A 12,076-nucleotide genomic window follows, 5' to 3' on the forward strand; every position below is an offset into this window, starting at 1 on the left:
CGTGCAATCAGCTAACCACCTATATAGTTACGGCGACTTATGCTGATATTAACACCTGTTGTCTGTGTGCTAAAGGAGGGTAGGGTGGGGGTGGGGGTGATAATGGGGGATAACGTACACTGTTTGTGCATATAAAGAGTGAATATTTTAACACATGTACCTTCACATGTCTTATCTATATGTGTTAACGATTTATTGTTTATACTTCCAGCTACCCTTGACCTTCACGGACACTCTGTGAAGAGTGCTCGGTCTCGTCTTGAACAGTTCCTGAATGGGGAGAAACAAGGTAAGTGTGTGTGTCTCTCTGTGTGCGCTCTTGCGTGCGTGCGTGCGTGCGTGCGTCCGTGTCAGTTCACCCATATTCCTTGCTTTATTTACCTTACCTTACTCAACGGATTCTTACTCAAACTCCATTCTAAACTAACAAAAACAATCTACATAATGTTTGTGACTTCCACAGTGAAAATCTGTTCAAAATATTGAAGTTGTTTGTTTTCAAAAAGGATATGAAATAACACCCCACAGAAGCGTACTTCCTTCTTTACGGCACGAAACAGATATGGTTAGTAATTCCATCTTCTAACATCTTTGGATTTTAAGTGGCCAGGCTCCCGAATCACTCCGCTCTTCTAGCCCCCGCGGTGTCTGAACGTCGACCTTTGGGTGCCACGGTTCAGACCCCCGTTCACCTAAGCCCCTGTTGTTACACGTTACTAATTAGTGTGTCATATTGTCCTTTTCTGTCTACATATTACTTCCTACGTTGGGAGCAGGCTGTCCACACTTAAGCTGCAAAAGCTGTACTTGGCAAGGTGCTTCCTCATGAATAGATAAAGAGACCACATGCCCACCCCTCTAGCCCCTGTCGGTGAAGTGAATACAACTAACAGAACAGCCAGACGAAGGGTCAGAGGTACTAATCAGTGGCTTGTAACAAAGGGGGCCGTGGTCTTGAGGAATGATGCCGCTCGAACCATTTACTTTTATGCCCTCAGTTGCCCGATCATAACACTGAAAACAAATTATGAATAAGGTTTTGCTAAGGGTCCATTTTGTCAACAGAATCTGATTTAAGTAGCAAGCAAGCATTATTATGAAAGATATAGCGAGTTCTTCCCTCTGTTATTTTCAAGTTTGGAGTGTTTTTCATTTTTGGATTGCAAAATATTTCGATCACACAAGAATACAACATCACAATGTTTTTCTTTTCATTTATATTTTTTAGGATGGGTAAATTCATGTGTATCGTGAGACATTATCTCGGTATTTCCCCACAGATTCCTCACATCCCACAGATTCCACAGATTCCTCGTATCCCACAGATTCCTCGCATCCCACAGATTCCACAGATTCCTCACATCCCCCAGATTCCTCGCATCCCACAGATACCTCGCATCCCACAGATTCCTCACATCCCACAGATTTCACAGATTCCTCGCATCCCACAAATTCCTCACATCCCACAGATTCCTCAGATTCCTCGCATCCCACAGACTCCTCTCAAGGAGAAATGTTATGACAGTGTTGTTATATGCCTAGCCGTCCCTTGACCAAACACGTGCCAGATTAAGACAGAAAGAATGGTTAGTTTTCATTGTTTAAGGAAACAAATCATGAGATATTTCCAGAATGAGATAAAAACCAGAACTTTAAACCAAAACGTATAACCCATATAAAGACATCAACATTTTTTTCTAGAAAAGACAATCATCACAGGGAAAGGGAACCATAGCCGTGACGGGCGTCCTGTTCTGAAACCGGTCGTCCTGAATCACCTGAGAAAACACGGCTACAAGTTAGTAATGACATTTGGTTTTACAAATCGTCCGTTTTATCTAAAGGGACCCGAAACTCTGCAATTCGGTTTGCTTTGAGTGCAGTGCAGATGTGCCAGGACTAATGATAATGGGTTTGTGTGTGTGTGGATGGCTGTCCGTGTAATCCGCGGTAATCAGCCCTGCAGAGTTGCGGTCCCTTGATCGCATCAGGAACCTTAGAATTATGGCTTTGAATGCCGGTTCTCCGCGGCTTCCACCAATCTGACAAACATCTGAAGACGACGCCATGAGCTTTCCGTCCACAGCAATCGCCTTTTCTGTTGGGATTCGAACTCTTGTCTCTGGTGTAACGAAGTAACGCTTTAGATACCCACACACCTGCCCTCAGGAAATGGTGATGTGTCTACCTTGGTCTATATAAATATATTATACACATAACAGAACTCTACTGCTTGACAAGTATTAAATGAGCCACGACCTGACAAATGACCCCTGTTTGCATATATGGGAACGCCCTCCAGAACGTTCCATTTGAAACAAGATGGAAACAGGTTGTCGTCTAAATTTTGAAAAGTTCAGTATCCTCGTGCGAATAGTGACGTGATGGTGTTTTGCTGAACTAAATCGGTCTGCGAGACACGTGATAAACAGTAGCGGTATTGATTTCACGCCGCGGTCAACATGTATTGCACGTGCTTAATTGCCAATCTACCTGTAGCAGGCATTATCTACTACGCCAGTACCAATTATGTGACAACATGTAAGTTAGCTACCGGTTTGTTCCTTTGCTTATTGTGTTCTTTTCTATTTCAGACACAAAGTGGATCCCAAAAATGCGGGTCGCGTCATTGTGGAGCGTGATTACTATAATATAGTTTAAGGTGGATTTTATGCTCTTCACCTGTAATAACCATTCCCTCATGTGTTCGATACACTGTTCTTAAACAGGGCAACAAGCTCAGGGTAGGTGATTTGGATTTCAACCAGGATAATGTTTTCATATTTTTATGTACAGAATTGATGACAAAATTGATGTTTTTTTTGTAAATATTTGTCTTCTCACGTTTGTAGCTTTGTGCCCACGAATAAGACAAAGAATCAAAAGTACAATAGAGGGTTTTGAAATTTCTTCAGTTTGTTTTCATCCCAGGCCACACCTATACTTCGAAACAAAAACAATAATTGAAGAGTTACATTTAAGGCACTACAGTATCTGTTTTGTGAATGTGTTCATCATTAAAATAAGATCCTGAAAATTTAAGGTTTTGCACTTTTGACCAGTCCCCAGTCAACATCGGTATGTACGACAGCTTTCAACATCTTGTGCTGTCATATGTTTATTATCTGCCTTAGATCTACGCTGCTGGCAACCCACCAGGCCCCAAAGACAAAATCCCCTGCGACTACAAAGACATCTTCTCCTGGGGAGGCGGCTCCTGCACCACCATTCTCTATGACGACAGCAACAACGTTAGTATAAAAGTCTGATGTTAAGGTTGTAACGAAGAAATAGTCGATGGGAGTCTGCGATCGCCGACGTTGTTTGAAACATGTATTCACAGCTGGGCCCCATTGGTGTGCCAGGATCTGATTGTGGTTTCCAATTGATGATTAAGAACTTTGGGTTGTAAGCACATTATTATGCCGTAATGGTAGCCGTCTAAGACAGCACTTGTCGAAATTGTGAAAATGAGGATGTTTAGAGTCATCCAAATAGGTATGGTCCATCAGCAAAATTTGGTTATTGATATTGTCATGCCGATGTCCTCAATATTTAAACTAATCATACTAATGTAAAATTTACGGAAGCGCTGAAGGGACATGAGTATGAGAATTTTTTTAATATATATTTCGTGCGCACGATATAATATAGCGTGCGCACGATATAATATAGCGTGCGCACGATATACGAAAACGTGCGCACGATATAATATAGCGTGCGCACGATATACCAAAGCGTGCGCACGATATGATAAAGCGTGCGCACGATATAATAAAGCGTGCGCACGATATGATAAAGCGTGCGCACGATATAATAAAGCGTGCGCACTATATAACATAGCGTGCGCACAAAATGAAAGGAGACACGTATTTTTAAATGTTAAATCGTGCGCACGAGATACTATAGCGTGCGCACGGTATAGTATAGTGTGCGCACGATTTAACAAAACGTGCGCACGATTTAACAAAGCGTGCGCACGATTTTACATAGCGTGCGCACGATATGATATAGTGTGCGCACGTTTTGTTAAATCGTGCGCACACTATACTATACCGTGCGCACGCTATAGTATCTCGTGCGCACGATTTAACATTTAAAAATACGTGTCTCCTTTCATTTTGTGCGCACGCTATGTTATATAGTGCGCACGCTTTATTATATCGTGCGCACGCTTTATCATATCGTGCGCACGCTTTGGTATATCGTGCGCACGCTATATTATATCGTGCGCACGTTTTCGTATATCGTGCGCACGCTATATTATATCGTGCGCACGAAATATATATTAAAAAAAATTCTCATACTCATGTCCCTTCAGCGCTTCCGTAAAAATTGCAATCCCGAAACGTTGACAGGGCCTATTTACAGGGCACTAGGGGAGTTAACTCTTCCCGATAGGAACAATGTTTCTGGCAACTGTGGCATATCAGAGTGGAATAGTTTATTCAGTAGTATTTGGGCCATATGGCCTATGATACAGTTGAGAAATACATAAATTACACAGGGTCATAAACATTGGGTTTCATGTTGATCTTATTTAAATTTTTTCATTGAGATAGATAGTAGTTAGATGTTGCACATTACTGTTTTGTGACATGAAATGTGTTTCTCAAATGTCAGAAGTCCAGTTTCTTTTTCCCTCATCATCGGGTGATTTAAAGGTCACATGCAACCAAAAAATCAAACATAATTAAAATTAAAATACAATTATCAGTTATTCATGACATATAATATACATTGCTGCTTGTAAGAAATAAATAAACAAAATTATAAGCGTACAATCACGATTCAAAAGTGCGATATTTTGGACTTGGGCTTACTTCCCTCGAAACAAGCCTTCGGGAGACCGAACCCAGTCATAGCGGGTAGGGGTGCACTCAAGTGTAACGACGGCTTCCGATTGGTCAGTTCATTTGACTGATACGCTGAGGGCTCGTTGTGTGTACAGAAAAATGATCTGTTTGATGAACATTTTAGAAGTATGGCATTTGTTAACATTGGTGTATTGCCATCTGAATAACGTTTATCCAGCACTTGTTGGCCTAAACTTGTGTGAAAATCAAATGCCTTCAAGTGTCACCAAGGATTGTCTTGTTTGATAGAAATTTTCCAACATCGAGAAGGTGTTTAAAGTAGTTTGTCTGAACTGAAGCTGAATACGTGTATGCCACATTTCTTCTCCGTAGATGAATATTAGTAAAACTTTTGTGTCGAATATTGTACATGCAGTTGAACAAATTACTTCTTTATTTTTATGTGTATAGTCATTCTGGCGCAAAATTGGACCGATGAGTTTTACTCTAACTCGAAACCAAATAAACATGTAATGCTCAATGAATCACTTATTATAATCAAAACATCAGACCAACTCTGCCAGTTTTTTTTTCAGAATTATGTCCCTAACGTTAGAAAGTTGTTTAACAAACTATCATTAAACCATTGACACAGTTCACTATTTATTACGAGGAGAGAATTTTTTTATGATACATGTAGTTTATTAAACGGACGGACTGTAGGAATCTGTATATTGAGATGCATGCCTAACTAATTTGCTGTGCGAGACTATCACATGCGTTTGTCCAAACCAGTCGTGATAAGAATATAAGTCCAAGGTATTTGTAGTAATTGATGGTTTCGATGGGCAGTCTTTATACGCTCATTTTCCCCTCTGTGCACCTTTTCTAAACAGTATTACCTTGGATTTATTGAAATTCAGTTGTCCTGATTCTGAGGAGTAGGATGACAAATATTTCACTTGTACACGATCTATACATGGCTGTTCATTTCAAGTTCAAGTTCATTTTTATATAATATAAATAACACTGGGCAAAGAATACACCCATGTCAAACCCTTGCAAAGGATATTTCAGTTGCGTTTCCTTGTACTGTCACATACGCCTTGATCGATGAATAAAATCAGAATACATATTTTCAAGAACATTAATGAGTTTCCCATGACATCTTTTTGGAAGCAGTAGAGTCAACATTCTTTTCCTGTCCACAAGATTACATGCCTTTCGGAAGTCTATTAAACGACAATAAAATCCGCCCTTTGATTTAGAAAGACAGTTTGAGTAGGGTGATTAAATAGGTGATCTGTTGCAGAGCATCCCGAACGGAATTCCGCTTGGCTCTCTGATATAAGCTCGTTTGTTTCAACACATCATCCTAACCTCTTACTCACAATATTTAGAAGTGAGATATCCCTATAGTTGTTTGGATCATTTGGGTCTCCTGATTTGAAGACCGGGATAACCATTCCATTATTCCATTCACCTGGGAAGATTCTACTGCCAAGTACATTAATGAGAAGCATTTTCAGATGTTTCAGGAGAAACATACCATCTTGACTTAGTGATTTACCGTTGTCAAGGCCGTGGATTGATTTCCTCTTCCCTGAATTCGAATTCTAGAAAGGCATCACTGTCAGCTGAGTTATCACATACTTTGCATGAGTGCTGGTCTATGAAGTGGTTTATACAACTTTGAGATTTGTTTCCTGTTGGGGTTCAGTAAGTTCCTGACGTTTCTTGGCATATCATCACACAGCATACACATGCTATCCTTTCTTTTCCTCAACAGGAGATGGCTTCCATGAAATCAACACTCTAGGAACTGAAGTAAACGACAGACAACAGTTGGGAACGCAACAAAGAACGCCGACCTAGACAGTACTAAAACATCTGCTCTGTCAATACACATTTCAGTTCCACTTTTAATTGTCTTGATAAGGTTCCTTGCCAAACGCTAGTCTTTGGAATTTAGTTCACTGTTAAAAAGCAGTCAAGTCGTATATATTTATTTGCCATTTCTGTTCAGCTGCTTAGCAAGTAATTATGTCTGATTCTGAAAACGGTGAGAAGAATCTGGAATGAAAACATTCGTGGGTTCAGATGTTTTTAATGCTCTTGGTATATGTGATATGGCAAACCAGAAACAATATATAAGTTCCCTACTACAATGTATTACATGCAATAACCTATCGGCAGTGGAGATCTAGTATTTGTTTGTGATTACTGTTTTGCAAATAATGTTGATGTAAGTGGGTATTCGGTGTATATCCTGTTTAGAGCATTCTGGAGGTTGAGTCTTATTGACACTGGGTTTTAAAGGTCATGGATTCAAGGTGAACGGACTGTCTTTTGCATGCTGGATTAAATCATAATGATTCTTAAATATTTAGTTGACCTCCTGGTTATGAATTTCATTTGTTAATTGTTAAATTGCCTTTTGTGGTTTGCATTGTCAGTACGGACGAGCGTGATCTGTTGACCGGAAGTGATGTCACAACGTCACATGGTGTTGTACACATCATTACTTGGCCCTATTGATGAGGCGATACACAATGATCAATCCGTTTAATATTGAAACGAAAAACGTATTTATATAGCGATAATACAGGCACAAAAAGTATTGTTATGTCAATGCACGCGTGTTTGGTCTTGTTTTGAGTCGTGATAAACAATAATATGTTTTCACAACGCACTACCTGTTTCGCTTTCTGTAACTAGTTGATATTTTCAGTTATACTTGGTGCTCTTTATATTAGGGCCTTATATAATAAGTGCACGACTGTTTTGAAATAAAGAATTCAAAACTGGAGTGAGTGACTGAGTTTGGTTATACGCCGCTTTTAGCAATATTCCAGCAATATCATGGCGGAGGACACCGGAAAATGGGCCTCACACATTGTACCCATGTGGGGAATCGAAGAGTCTTCGGCGTGACGAGCGAACGCTTTAACCACTAGGCTAACCCACCGCCCCTTCAAAACTGGATTTACGAATACTTCTTTTGTTAAACGATATAAAGTAAGATGCAAAGAGGCCTATTTGCGTCCAACACACTGGCTTGACTTAATATAAATCACTGGTTACTGCATCGTGAAAAGGAATCGTAAAGATACCACAAAAGAAACGACAGCACTATGAATATTCATTTGGATAGGTGTATACATATATCGAATACCCTTTGCCCCGGATTAAAAAAAACCTTTATCTGCAATCTCATTCCCATGTATCCGACTTAAATATCTCATGAACAACGTCATCTCTAGATCCACTTGCACCAGTCTCTATAGCTTTGATTGCTGTCAGGGAATCTGTGAAGATAGCTGCTTCAAGCATTGAAGCATAGTCACGGGATTGTAAATTTGTTTTGATAACAGTCTAGGCAACTTGGGATGTAAACACAATAGGGCCATGCCCACATATTTCAAACAGTCATTAACAATCCCAGTGACTGCTTTGTGTTTGTTCTTGGGAGGCCCTGTTGTTCTTTAAGTCCCGTCCTCCCTTGTGTATCAGAATCTGGACACGAGGTTTGTCGTCAGATAAGTAACTGTAAGCACTAGACGAGACCTTTAGGATATGAAGGCCTCCCTGGTCGAATGTATAGAGTGTCTGCCTCTTATGGAGTGCCCCTTGTTTCGCATCATTCCAACATACTTTAAAGACTGGGAGTCGAGAGGTGGGGTGACCTGATGGTTAAAGCGTTCGACCGTAACACCGAAAACCGTGGTTCGATTCCCGACAGTGGTACAATGTGTGAAGCTCAATTATGACGTCCACTGCCGTGATGTTACTGCAAAATTGTGGTGTGTGGAGTGATAAACTGCAAAAGAGTTAAATAGAGGAAAGCGCATGTGCCTAGCGATGCAGTAATCTTGAGTTAATATTTGGGAGCACTTGTAGAATACTTGGATAACCTAGTTGTTCGAGACAAGAGACATATTCTTACGCTTTTTAAAACCACATTGAAAACATACATTTGCAAACAGAACATAAGCAGCTGAAAATGATTACAATAGAACATGTTTTCAACAATGTATTTTCTTATGACTATCATCAGCTGTAGCCTTGTATTAATTCTTTACTAAACATGTAAGTAATACATTATGGTATGTAATAGTCCGCTTATAAGGTGCTCATATCCAGGAACCTTGCCTGCTCACAGTGCTACAAACATTACCATCCCTGGTCATTGGACACTATCGTACTTTCCGATACTTTTCCATCTCCCTGGAATCATACCCTCATACTGTCTGTTTGGAGCAATGAAATTAAAACTCGAACTGCGAGCACATCCTCACGAGTACCCATTGTACAGCTGGATACTACGAAAATGTGCCCACTTCGGAACCCGAACCTAGGTGCTTCCACCGGGGATCGAAACCGGACCTTCATCGTGATAGGCAGACACCTTAACCACTGCACCATTGTGAGAATCTTTGTGTAATGTTTATTTCTGTTGAAGCAAACTGGAATAAAGTTATCGTTCTTGTTTAAAATAGTTCTGATGTTTTCACACGCCAATAAAAAATCTCTTCATAGGTGTTGCTATTCGGCCTGTTCGTGAATGACACAAATGGATGAGGAATGCCCCTCATATTACCCTCTATCTTCGTATTGTGGCTGTTGAGTATTGAGCGGTAAATCAACTGTTCAACAGTCAGCTCCCCTCTTGGGAGGGGGTTACAGTAGTTGCATCCCCGGTGTCTAGGCTGTACATCATTTTCTTGATTGCACAATCGCGCACTCTCTTTCTTCCATGGGTGACTATTGGGAGGGAAACAATTATTGCGACAGCGATAGTCTACTGCAACATATGTTATGATTAAGAATATACCATGACAAACGATGTAAGAAATCCCCTGTGAACCAGCAAAACAGAACAAAGACAAGTTTAAAATATTCAGATATTATTATTTAGCAACGAGAGCAAGGTATACAAAGTCACGAGTCAATATCACAATGCTGATTACTAATTCAATACAAATGAGACAAGATTTAAGGCAATGGCTCACAAGATATAATATAGTAAACTCACCAAAGTCTTCGTGTGAGATAGAAACCGTCATGCAGAATGAACACAGTGAGCGGTCTGACAGCAGTAGATCAGGCGTTGACGGATAAAGCGTTGGCAGTATAACTCCAGTGAATGTCCGAATGTGTGTCGTTCACATGGCAACTAGCCTTTATATATACTTTCAGTCGTTTCCCGAAAGTACGAGCACTTACTGTCATCGCCAACATGGTAGAATGCCCTCCCGGAAGTAAACAAACAGGAAGTCAAGGGCAGATAATTCCCGGAAAACCTGAATCCTAAAAGTGCGGATCATCTGTCATACGAAATGTGACCCACCATATTTATTATTCAAAACACTAAACATTGTGACCCAATAATAATATATTAATAACAATATACAGAAAATACACACTCGCAACACATACTACATTGTATTGCGATAGTCATAGCCTATTGTGACCAACTATTGCAATACAATTGCAATACAATTGCTACAATTTATTGCCTCCTTGAATTGTCTCATATGGAGTCATTTCATATAGTGTATATGAAATAAAAACAAGTTGAAATAGTTTCTGTCTCTTTTAATAACTGACAAGAAACCTGAACCCCAGATCAAGAAAACAGTTAAAACTTAAAATCAATCAATTTCCCTTGATTTTTCAGGTGAAAACTGGCTTCTCTTAGCATGGTGCCTCTGGTGTATCAGGATATGCACACATTTTCGCTAACGTTTGGTTCGATAATGGAAAATACTGAAAAAAAACACATGCTTGTGGTACAATAGGAATATTGGAAAAGATTTCTTAATATTGTAAAAGTGAATTTGAGATCAGCTGGCATACAGCGAGCAATCCCTGAAGTGTTGTACGACAAATCATTGACCAATAGGGTCAGTAGTAAGTAGGTCATGGTATGACCTTAGTATTTCTGGTGACAACCAGCATTTTCGAATGATATTATGTCGTCAGCGGACAGTAAGGAGATGATAATCCTTTCAGGAATAACAAACTCCGATCGACCCTTGCCCAAATTAGCCAACTGGAACGACTGTCATTAGCCGTGAACTGGTTGATGAATATATATCCTCTACCGGAAGTACACCGGGCAATGTCATGCATATCGCAAGTCGGGAAGTAGTCCATTGCGAGACTTAAGGCCCTGTAACACTACAGTACTGACCTATCCTCCCCCGACATTTTGTTATAACGACACCCGAGAGTAAGAGTCGCCATAGTGTACTTTGATACTGTGAGTTTGTGTTCTTGATTCAAATATTTTTTTAGTGTGATTTTGACATGACTCCTACCTGCTTTGCATCACCCTCACAATGTTTGTATTCCAGAAAATGTGTCAATACACTTGCTGATACTCCTAAAGTTTATGATGCCCGCTTACGGAATTGATTAATGGCATATAATGGTTTGCCCCTTTCGGCTTCGGCACGGGAAAAAATCGTATACTTTAATCATCAACTGTTTCACGTCAGTATTCAACTTCACTTTTCACCAGGCATCTGTATCCCGTGCACGTCGAGGTAATGGCTGGTCTGTATCTGCGGTTTCACCCCGCCGCGACATAGAACAACTTTTGCGTTTTAAATGATGAAAGTTTCTTAAACAATTTTTGTGGTAGAGTCCGGAGAATGTTCAAATATCAGAAAGCTGTTGGGTAAATAATAAGCACGTGTGCTATCTATATTTATGTGGCAATTTTGTACAATGATAAAATTTGCAATTCATCGTTCCGTTTCTGACTCAAACGGACTGTAGCTTGGAATGCGAATGGTTGCCAAAGGGACGCAACTCTGCACAGTGAATTGCGGCGCTTCAAACAGCTGTGTTTGTGAAGAGTGTAATTTTCGCCGGACTGTTTGTTGTTTAACGTCGCATGCATAGGAATTCCACCTATGTGGCAGCAGTCTGTTGCAGGACTGAGAAGAGGTAGTCGCCATGTACTAGTCAAGGATAGTGATAAGGAAAGTGATTTTGAAAACACCACAAAATGTGTCATTATCCTTTTTCGCATTTGAAGTGGCATAAGTTCAAATAATTCACAGATACATATATTCCGGTAGTATATTACCTTGTAGTTATTTACACTTTACTTTACTTTACAAGACGATGCGTCCTCGTCCTTTCACCGCCTGTGTAGGTCAGTTTTAGAACTGATCTTCAGTTGCCCGTGTTACCCATGTCGTAAGAGGCGACTAACGGGATCAGCTGGTCCGACTCGCTGACTTGGTTAAGACGTGCCATCATATCTC

The sequence above is a fragment of the Haliotis asinina genome, chromosome 2 (genome assembly GCF_037392515.1).
Source record: "Haliotis asinina isolate JCU_RB_2024 chromosome 2, JCU_Hal_asi_v2, whole genome shotgun sequence".
NCBI classification, from domain to species: Eukaryota; Metazoa; Mollusca; class Gastropoda; order Lepetellida; family Haliotidae; genus Haliotis; species Haliotis asinina.